Raw genomic sequence first — 10,673 nt, forward strand, 5'->3', positions numbered from 1 at the left:
CTGCTCATCTTCACTCTTTCATTCCTCTTTTTTCCCGCCTTTGGAATAAACTTCCTCACTCTATTCTTTCCCATTCTTCCCTCCAGGCTTTCAAAACAGCTGTTCACCACCACCTCTTATCTTCCCCCATCCAAATCCTCGATCTTTTCTACCCCCGATAATCCACCCAAGCACACTTCCTTCAATTCTCCTGCTTTCCTTCCTGAAAGTCCCTTTAATGTCCATCTTCCCCTCGCCATGTTCCCCGTCCCATCCCCATCCCTCTCCCTTCCACAGTTCACCTGTGTCTGTTCCCCAATGTTTTGTCCCTTCCACTCCCGCCCCTCTTGTCTCATGCCTCCTTGCTGTGAGTTGTGTGTTAGCTCTCATACGAGCCTCGACCAAGGTATACAAAAAAAAAAAAAAAAAAAAAAAAAAAAATCTGGAACCCCTCCCCCTGCCCTCCCCAATCTACTTTCTCAACAATACTCTGGAAGAAGTCCTTTCATTCAAGCTTATGGGTCTCACTATCTGCCATGATCTTTCCTGGGAAAGCCACATTTCCAAGCTGGCATCCTCCGTCGTGCAAAGTCCTTCCTTGGCACACCAGAGCTCCTGACCATATGCAAAGCTTTCGTCCACAGCCTGAAGGAGTACTGCTCTCACCACTGGGCTGCTGCTCCCACCTCTCACCTTTCTCGGCTTCACGCTGTGGAAACCAAGGCATTTAGGATTATTGGTATCTCCAGTGATGAGGGTGTCTTTGGGCCTCTCACTCTCTCACCGCAGGCAGGTCGCTGGTCTTTCTGTCATCGACTGTCTCCTCTCCGGGCTCGCCTCCCCCTGCTCTGTTTGAGATACGTCCCCCCCCCCCCACCACCATATTTCCGCAGGCCACTCAAGGTCTGCCAGCAACCCCCTTCTGGTAAAACTACCAAAATCAAGAATCACTGCTCACCTTCACTCTTTCATTCCTCTTTTTTCTCGCCTTTGGAACAAACTCCCTCACTCTGTTCAATCCCATTCTTCCCTCGAGGTCTTCAAAACAGTTGTTCACCACCATCTCTCATCTTCTCTCATCCAAAACCATGATCTTTTATACCCCTGTTAATCCACCCAAAACCCACCTCTTTCAAATTCTCTGCTTCCTTCCTGAAAGTCCCTGTAATATCCATCTTGAATACCCCGTGTACCCTGCCGCGTCCCTCTCCCTTCCACAGATCTCCTGATGTCTCTGTTCCCCACTGGTTTTTTTCCTTCCCTCTCCCACCCCTCGTCTCCTGCTCCCCTTGTTGCGCGTTTCTGTGTGTTAGTTTTCATTCGAGCTTCAACAGTGTCTGCAAGAAAAAATAAAAATAAAAACATAGATCCATACATTGTAGTTGAAACAGTCAATACTCAACTACAAGGTGTTTTTGATTGGATAACGGCTAATTAGGGCTCATTAAACTGAAAAAAAACCAACCACATGGTATGGTTTTTCGTTCCACTATCTCCATGTTTCCAGGACCCATTCTTATTTACAAAATATATTTATGCAAATTAGAGACCACCACATTTCTTGGTGTTGTAAAAAATATTTCGAGAAGTGCTGGCATCATTAATAATTTTTTTTTTTAATCCTGAAATAAACACTTCTTTCATGATATTCTCCTCCGATCTTGTCGAGACTGCATTATTGTTTCCTTGCTTGGGGAAATTCGTTAAAGCTACAGAGAGACAAGATTTTAATTATGCAAAAAAGAGAGCTATGAGATATATTTGCAACAAAGGCCATCGATCTCGTTCAAACGATAAATTTCTTGAAAACAAAGTTTTCAAGATAAATAAATTGTACTTATATCAGTTGGGAACCCTTATGTTTCAGCGAGATAGACAAGAATTACCGAATACCTTCGTACAATTGTGTACCAAAAATTTCAAGTCCACGGTTGCGCTACAAGACAAACCAGGATGCAAGCCTGGCCTTTAACATGGACTCCTCCATGTCACTTCATATTCATACGGTCTTAATTACTCATTTTTGCATTTTATTGAATGCGGAAAATAAATTCGAAACTTGAAAAATTGAAAATTTGAAAATTTGAAGCTAGTAAACCTTCAGGCAACATAATAAATGGAAATTGTGATTACAGGTGGACAACTAAAAACAGGTGGCCGAGAGAGGTGCAAAGTCAGCACTTCGTCAGCAGAAGCAGCATTATTTAGTTTGGGCCATCCCCCAATCTGCACATCGATCCTATGTTTGAAAAGCAAGCCAAATGTGCTCTTACAAACAGTCTGCTCATTGTTAGCACGTGATGTGGTCTCCCATTAGGGGTACCGAGTCGGACCAAAAGTGAGAACGCAAACCCAACCCAAAACATTCAAGAAAGTTTGGAACAGAGTGCAATGAGACGTAGCACTAAATAAGAAATAAAACTCGAATTCTATTCAAGAGAAAGTAACAGCAGATAGAACATCCCAAAAACTTACAAAAGCTGTTCAGAAAGCACTGTAAGGAATAACAATAATTAAAGACAGTCCAGAGAAACAAACAAACAGCATCAAGAAGGGAGGAACTAGACTGTAACAGTTCTATTCAACACAAAAATCATTGTATATGTTGAGATTTACTCGTTTGAATGACTAGTTTGCCTTCACATTGTTTATGCTTCCAAAAGTCTTTCATACAAACATCGTCAAAATACCATGCTAGAAGTCACAAGCATGTCGCCCAGTGCAATGCATAAAGTCACCACGTATTTAAGGAGGTCGCTCCGACATTGATATCAATCATAACGAAAGAACATACTGAGCTTACCCTCGTCAGGTTATATTCCTAATTCCGAGGAATCATGGGAAACGTCAGCCACCACAAGCAAGTTTCATATCACTTCTAAATCCTGATCATTCAAATGAATGTGCTCCTTTAATAAAAGTGATGCATAATGTGAACAATTGCTTTAGATGTATATTTTTTTTACGTGTTTATCAAATTGGAACTGAAAGGTTCATTCCAGATAAGCTTGAGCAAAACACAGATTCCATGTCATGACTGATAGTTTACACTATACTTGCTCTCTGACCACCCCACTTTGCTGATAGAATGCTTGGATCAGCCTGTACGTTTGCACAACAAAGAGAGTCGGTCTCTTCTTTCATCTGCTCATGGTGATATCGAATGACTGCAGGTACGTTTCAAGTCTACATTGAGATGTGGTGTGTACACACACACACACACACACACACACACACACACACACACACACACACACACACACACACACACACACACACACACACACACATACACACACAAACACACACACACACACACACACACACACACAGCAACATACACGCACACACAGCAACACACACAGCAAGATACATACTGTTACGAATTCTAGCCCGCCTGGCGTGCGAGCGATTGCGTAACTCCAATCGTAACCGCGTCGCCCACCGGACGGACAATTCAGTCGTGACCCTCCTGGAACTACCGTCAGGAGCCAGTCACAGGTGGGGGTTTCACCTCACCACGATCGTGCCAATTGCCCACCCACGCAGGATAAGGTTGCTCGCCAAATTCGACCTACCTAAGAACCTGCGCGAGTAGTCGACCGGGCGATCGTACCTCGCTGCAGGTCGGCCGAGGACACGGACCGCTTAAGCGGTCCGTTCTTCAGTGATAACCGAGCAGTGTTAACGCCGACCTCGACGGATCAGATTATCTTCTTGACCCGGGTGTTCAAAACCCACGACTAATTTATTCTGCGATTCAAGATGGCACTTTCAAAAGGGAAAAAAGACGACGAACGGGATACATTTCACACAAGGACATTTATTATAACACACACGTATTCAGAAGCAAGGCAGTCATGCAATGTACAAGAAACAAATAGAAAGCCTTACCATCGAATACGAGCAATGTACAGTCACTTACACAGGTCAACTTATAGGGACACGGCGCCACAGCAGTCATACAAAAGCAAAGAAAAACCCTCCCCATAGGCAGGGAGGTAGACGGGGTTGGTAAACCTTTATGGCACAGGACCTGGAGGACCGAATGGGTCCCGTGAGACCGGAGGGTCTTACCTGCGCCCTTGTGGTGCGACGGTGTGCAGGTCGCGACGTCGACTCCCCACGGCCTTGCGTGTCCGCGCCTCACCTCGGGCCCCTGGCATGGTCAGCGAGCTCTCTCCGGCGTTGCTGCTGGTGCTTTCACGTCCCACGACCGAACAAGAAATGACTGAAGGGCAGAAGGGGCTTCAGGACCAGGGAGAGAACGGATGATGGACCACAGGGCGAGAGCTCATGGACCAGAGAAAGAGTGACGTTGACGGCCCAGACAGAGAGAGAGCGAGCTCGACCCTGGCCACCAAGAGAGAGAGAGAGAGAGAGAGAGAGAGAGAGAGAGAGAGAGAGAGAGAGAGAGAGAGAGAGCGAGCTCGACCCTGGCCACCAAGAGAGAGAGAGAGAGCGAGCTCGACTCTGGCCACCAAGAGAGAGAGAGAGAGCGAGCTCGACTCTGGCCACCAAGAGAGAGAGAGAGCGAGCTCGACTCTGGCCACCAAGAGAGAGAGAGAGCGAGCTCGACTCTGGCCACCAAGAGAGAGAGAGAGCGAGCTCGACTCTGGCCACCAAGAGAGAGAGAGAGCGAGCTCGACTCTGGCCACCAAGAGAGCTCATGGACCAGAGAGAGAGAGAGTGACGTTGACGGCCCAGAGAGAGAGAGTGAGCCCTGCACCCGGTCCGTCTTATATAGCGCGGGGCTCCGCCCTTCGTTCCGCCCCGTTTTCGGCTCCACCTCCCTTCGAGAAGGTTCCCGAAAAGGGGCGTTCCCTCACGCTGTTCATCCACCAATCGGCGGTGAGCTGCCCTCCTCCTGCCTCCGTCACACTCCTCGGAAAAACAGGCAGGAAAAATCCGCGCGCCCATCGGAACTCTTTTGGTTCCCTTTTTCGTTCGACGGTTTTCAACGCGGCTTGCTGCTTGCGTGGAGGTTTGTTCAAAATAACAATAGAACAAGAAAAACGGCTATCTCAAAGAGTCGCAGCCCGGTGAACACGAAGAAATCCCTTTAAACAACGGTGGGGAACTATCTGCACATAAACTTCACATCATAATTGATCTAAGGACCCTTTATGGTGGATTGCGAATTTCCACAGCCGTAACACTACCCCCTGCCTTTTTTACAGACTCATCCCGAGTCGTCAAATTTTCATGTGCCATCATGTGCAGTTCTCCCCTAATACGTTTTACCTTTGGATCCCTGAGTGCGACATTCAGTGTATTCGTGTCCCCAAAATAAATAACCTATACTGAAGCTGTTAGCAACGAACCAAGGCTGAGTAACTAACTAAACAAACCCACTCATACAGACGACTTAAATAAATTGCCGGGGGGCACACTCATGTACAATTACAACTTAACTTACAAATTTTACACTAGACCATGGCCCAGGATCTATGAACTCTGTGGAGAGAAACACAGTCACAAGCAAGGGGCCAGGCTGCTTAAACGCAGTCCAAGGCCTCCCCCTTGAAACGGGCGCAGTGAACACAAACGGTGCCGGGCTGCACAAACGCAGTCTCCGTGTGTGGCTGCCTACCGGGCAGTCCCTGCGGCACGATGAACGGTGCGGACTCAAGCCGACACACGCAATGAACGGTGGATGGATGGATGGATGGATGTATGGATGGAAACAAACACGGTGCACGGGCTGCTGGTGCAGTCCCGCGTTGCAGCTGCCATCAGGGCAGTACCTGCAATTTGCGCGAGGATCCTGGCGCACATGGTAATGACAGGGGGGGATGCAAAACAGATCGGGGCAAAATGCAGAATCGAGGGCAGCAGGCATGGATGGCAAAGGTGGGCAGACAAGGCATGGCATGAAAAGGCCGTTGTAGCAAACACAGCCGGCAGATGAAATGGAGTGGCCGGCACAGGCCTCGAAGCAAAACAGCCAGCAGATGAAGTTGCCGGCACCTTGCCTTGAGATGGAGGTTGGTGGAGGAAGTGCGGTGGTGCTGGCCACTCAGAAGGCGGGCTCGGTCCTACCTGACTGTCTCCCTCCCAACCTATCGCCTTTGCCTGTCTCTGTCCATACCCACCCCCTTAATTTGTCAAAACCCAATTCCGCCCCCACTTATTTTTTTATTTTTATTTTTTATTTCCCCCACGATGAATTCGTCTCCTAACCCCCTTTATGTCTCTGTTCCGCTAACCTATAGTCTTCCTTGCCTACTCCCAACCCCTACGGTCCCTTCCCGGAGGGGGATAAGGGAGAGCTAGCGTCCTGTGTTGAGGCCCAATTCAGGCCTCAGAATGGCCTCCTCAGATTTCAGTGATCTCTACCCAAGGTGGGTCCAGCGGCCCACAACAAGAGTGAAGGGATGGATGGTGCAGAGGGGTACACTTCCTATCTACCCTAACAATTATAAGCCTTAAACTACCCCGGGGCTTTCAACAAGCGCCTCTCGCTTAAACTATTGGTTCTATCAACCCAGATTCCCGTCGCCTGTGTCCTCACAATTTTGGGCCTTGCCCCCCAATTTTCCTTCCGTGCCCTCACACGGTTTCATGGCTGGGACGCGTGGCTCCCTTGGCAGGAACTACCCTCTGCCGATTCCCCTACAATGGCACCCCCAGGCACTACACTGCCTCTGAGCCTTCCAGCTCCCTAAACACCGGGGAGTGCCCTCTCTGGCGACTCCCCTAAAACGCTCACGTGGCAGGCTGGTGCCCCGGGACCCATTCCGAGGGTCGCCCGTGCCCAGTACACTGCCCCCGTGGCCTATGGCACCCCTGGCCCCGCATTAGCGGGTCACCCGTGCCCATTACGCTATCCCGGCCTCCCATGGGCCCTTGGCCTACCGCGGCAGACTAGCCCGGTGCCCGGGGTACCCACTCAGCGATACTCACCGTTCGCAGCCATGCTCCCAACCCGTCAACAGGGCTCCTGCACCCCTCCAAACGGGTTTCGAGCCTACTTTCCCACCAACAACAAAACGACCTCCATTTTTTCAATTTGTCTAACCCACTAACTCACCTTATACTGACCCCGGAGTCCCTTGGGCGGGAATCATCCCTCCCCCAATCAGTCGTCGCACCACGCATTCCCCAATCACTCTATTCACTCAGACCCGCTGGCCTCACTCACTCAACAAGTACATTTCCCACTCTTCAACTCCTCACACATCACTGATCTCTGACATCCTGCTCACTACTTCCCCAAACTACCTAGTGCTCCCACGTTGTCCCTTACACTACAGCACGTTCCTTTTAACACTACGTAGCTAAGCTACATCCCCACTACACACTCACTGTCTGTCTCTGTCCTCTAAAATGTCATTTCCCATTTCCCATCCTAAATCTGACCTAAATCCCTCTACCGAATACATTCCACAGGCTGCGTGAGGACTTACCCCTGCCCCATGAAGATGGTCTAGCTAAGCTAACCCTTCCCCCTAACTTGTGTCATCCTGTGCCCAAGTAAGGGGGTCTTCCACCCCTTGCCCGGGAATCCTGTTCACCCGAAGCGAGGCTTGCTTTTTTTTCCCCCTTTTATGCGCGCGCACCAGCGCGGCAACTCGCAAACTGGGCACCTTTTGCGTGATGTCATGGCTGCTGTTCGCGCTTCTCGTACCTCGTCCCACTTGGACGGCACCATCCGGCAGGGATTCACCCTCCTGCCGGATTCCAACCATACACGCAGCCATGACGCCACTCTGCGCATTCAAAACAAGCCTCGCGTTTGAGGGGTTCCCCACACGAACACATGTGCTCTGCCCGTTGGAGCTTCACACACGCCCACATGGAGAACCCATCCGGTCCAAATCCGTAATCCAGCCTACCTTTTGTCCGTCGCAGGATCGTTAACATCCACCGCGGGCGTTTCCGGACCGGGTTTCACTCCCGCAAGCGCGCATGTGGCGGCCTCGTGCGCTGCACGGCCCGAACCTCGCGCTCGCCGCTGGGTAAACCCGGCGCGGCCCTCAAAGCAATTACGGCCGTGACTCGGCCTTTGTCCCTCATTTGTCGCAGTCTCCATTCCATACGCGCACACCTGCATGTTACGACGCTCACACACCATTCCAGGACACTTCCACTCGGAGACGCGGTTGCGGTTTCGTTCTCACGCATACCAACTGCCATCTCCCTTACACACAGCGACCTCACACACGCTGTCCCTCCCACACACAGCCGTTCACTCACACACGTGGTTCCATTCACACACGGTGCCTCATCCACACACGGCGTGCTGGGAGGCCCGCACCTCGGCTCACTCGCAACCATGCACACCCTATTACTCACACACGCGGTCCCTTTCATACAACGCCTTTCACCCACGCAATATGCGCGTCGCAGCACGCATTCCGCCTCACCCCTGAACACACACACCAGGACAATCACACTGGGGATTAGCGCCACCACAAGGGGTTCCGGGGCCTTCAAACCCCTCAAGCTCCGTGTGCACCTGTCCACAGCACTCGCCCCCTCTACCTCGCAAAGCTCGACCGGACCCACCTGGTCATAAACTGCCTCAAGGGGATATATTCCCTCCCCTCGTTCCTGGAGGAGGCTATCCGGCTGCTTGCACCGGGTCACGAGACATTCCCCGAGCTCCCCTCATTGTCCTCCACTAAAACGTGTGTGTGTGCGCTCCTCTTTCACCCCGTCTTTATCGTGTAGTCTCTCCTCTACCGTTTCTACCTCCCGTGTCGCTGTTATTCTTTTTATCTCGTCCATTATCTCCGTCGTCTCTACGTGTTTTACACACGTCTCAGTCACCCCATTGGATTTTCCCTCTGTGTCACCGTCACTTTCTCCGTCACCTTTACGAGTCTCATTTTACACATCTCCCGAATTAGTTTGTCCTCCCCCGCTTCCATCGCGGGCCGGACAGCCGTTGCACTCTCTCCCAGCTCGTTCGCTCCAGCACGTGGCGTCGCCATTTTCTCGCCCGCGGTCCGCGTTTCGCTGCACGCAAATGCCATAATGCCTGCCTGCCTGCAGGCCACGGCCAATTTGCTGCATCTCACCCCGCATTCCTTTCATTTCTTCTTTCATTCCGTTCATCACCTGCTGTATATTTGCATTCATTTGTTGCGCATTCATGTCCATATTAGCATTCATGTCGTCCATTTTCGCCAGCAAAATCATCACGAGCTGACCCATGTCAGGTGGGTCTGTGGCAGCCGCTTCGCCCCCATCAAGCGTGGTTCCGCTGGGGGAGGTGGGGAGAGGGGGGGGGTGTCATACACCGCGGCCTCTGCCGCTGCCGCGCCCATTTCGGGTTTTGGGTTCGGTTTGGGAAATTCATCCTGCACGGACATGTCCTGCTCGGGGATTTCATCCTGGGCCATGGATTCTACCATTTCTTCCCTCATTTCTAATACTCCCGGCTCCCGTTCGCCTTGAAAAGCCATCTTGTTTCTCGGAATTAATTTTAAACGAGCATAACCCGCGCTCTGCGCGACATGTTGGGGTGGGTGTGTTTGAGAAAGGAACTGATGCAGAGTATCAGTAGTAATTTTACTTTAATGCAGTAAGTGGAATAAGATTTCACTGTTTCAGAACCATTTTATTTACTTTTTTTGTACCATGCACCTCATATGGTCTTTGAGATAATGTAAGCCGAATATCACGTTACTCGAGCACAGAACAAAGTCGAAGATAGCGCGACACGAAACCACAAACTCGGAAATAATATACAAGATGCTCGTTTTTAATGGAACACGGAGGGTCGCTTCACTCACTCTTAGTCCGGTTCCGTTAATTTGGTTGGAGGCGGGATGGATTTGAATCTCACTCCAGGACACCAGTGTTACGAATTCTGGCCCGCCTGGCGTGCGAGCGATTGCGTAACTCCAATCGCAACCGCGTCGCCCACCGGAGGGACAATTCAGTTGTGACCCTCCTGGAACTACAGCCAGGAGCCAGTCACAGGTGGGGGTTTAACCTCACCACGATCGTGCCAATTGCCCACCCGCGCAGGATAGGGTTGCTCGCCAAATTCGAACTACCTCAGTACCTGCGCGAGTAGTCGACCGGGCGATCGTACCTCGCCGCAGGTCGGCCGAGGACACAGACCGCTTAAGCGGTCCATTCTTCAATGATAACCGAGCGGTGTTATCACCGACCTCGATGGATCAGATTCTCTTCTTTACCCGGGTGTTCAAAACCCACTACTAATTTATTCCGCGATTCAAGATGGCACTTTCAAAAGGGAAAAAGACGACGAACGGGATACATTTCACACAAGGACATTTATTATAACACACACATATTCAGAAGCAAGGCAGTCATGCAATGTACAAGAAACAAATAGAAAGCATTACCATCGAATACGAGCAATGTACAGTCACTTACACAGGTCTACTTATAGGGACACGGCGCCACAGCAGTCATACAAAAGCAAAGAAAAACCCTCCCCAGAGGCAGGGAGGTAGACGGGGTTCATAAACCTTTATGGCATGGGACCTGGAGGACCGAACGGGTCCCGTGAGACTGGAGGGTCTTACCCGCGCCCTCGTGGCGTGACAGTGGGCAGGTCGCGACGTCGACTCCCCACGACCTTGCGGAGCCGCGCCTGACCTCGGGCCCCTGGCGTGGTCAGCGAGCTCTCTCCAGAGTTGCTGCTGGTGCTTTCACGACCCACGACCGAACAAGAAAGGACTGAAGGGCAGAAGGGGCTTCAGGAACAGGGA

The 10,673-nt window shown here is 50.8% G+C and overlaps 1 protein-coding gene across 3 annotated transcripts in view; it reads right to left on the minus strand.

The window, feature by feature from the left end:
• Positions 1-10,673, minus strand: part of LOC147029196 (F-box/LRR-repeat protein 2-like) — a 75,133-nt gene that overhangs the window by 60,889 nt on the left and 3,571 nt on the right. Inside the window, exon 1 of one of the 3 annotated variants that reach the window (XM_085880142.1) lies at positions 4,057-4,356. The exons of the other annotated variants lie outside the window; for them this stretch is intronic. The gene's annotated coding sequence lies outside the window, so the exon portion shown is untranslated. Of the gene's footprint in view, positions 1-4,056; positions 4,357-10,673 lie in introns of those variants that run through there. 3 annotated transcript variants of the gene reach the window in all.

The sequence above is a fragment of the Eptatretus burgeri genome, chromosome 4 (assembly GCF_056783735.1).
Source record: "Eptatretus burgeri isolate ZD-2024b chromosome 4, Ebu_testis_v1, whole genome shotgun sequence".
In the NCBI taxonomy this organism is placed as follows: Eukaryota; Metazoa; Chordata; class Myxini; order Myxiniformes; family Myxinidae; genus Eptatretus; species Eptatretus burgeri.